Raw genomic sequence first — 275 nt, 5'->3', positions numbered from 1 at the left:
TTTTCCCCCTGTTTTTTCTTTTTTTCCCCCCCCAACCCCCTTCCCGACCCAAAGGGTCTGTCTTTCCTAACCTCGAAAATTCCCTCCCCCAAAAACCCCCCCTTCCTTTTCCCCAAAATCTTTTTAAAAAAAAATAAAACCTTCCACCGAAAAATTTTAACAAAGGGGGGAACAAACCAAACTTCCAAAACCCCCCCCCTTCCCCAACCCAAACCTTTTTCCCGCGGACTCAAACCCCCTTTTTTTTTTGGCCCCCCGGGGACTAGGGGGGGAAT

The sequence above is a fragment of the Penaeus monodon genome, chromosome 19 (assembly GCF_015228065.2).
Source record: "Penaeus monodon isolate SGIC_2016 chromosome 19, NSTDA_Pmon_1, whole genome shotgun sequence".
Lineage (NCBI taxonomy): Eukaryota > Metazoa > Arthropoda > Malacostraca > Decapoda > Penaeidae > Penaeus > Penaeus monodon.
Note: the sequence above shows the minus strand (reverse complement) of the source record.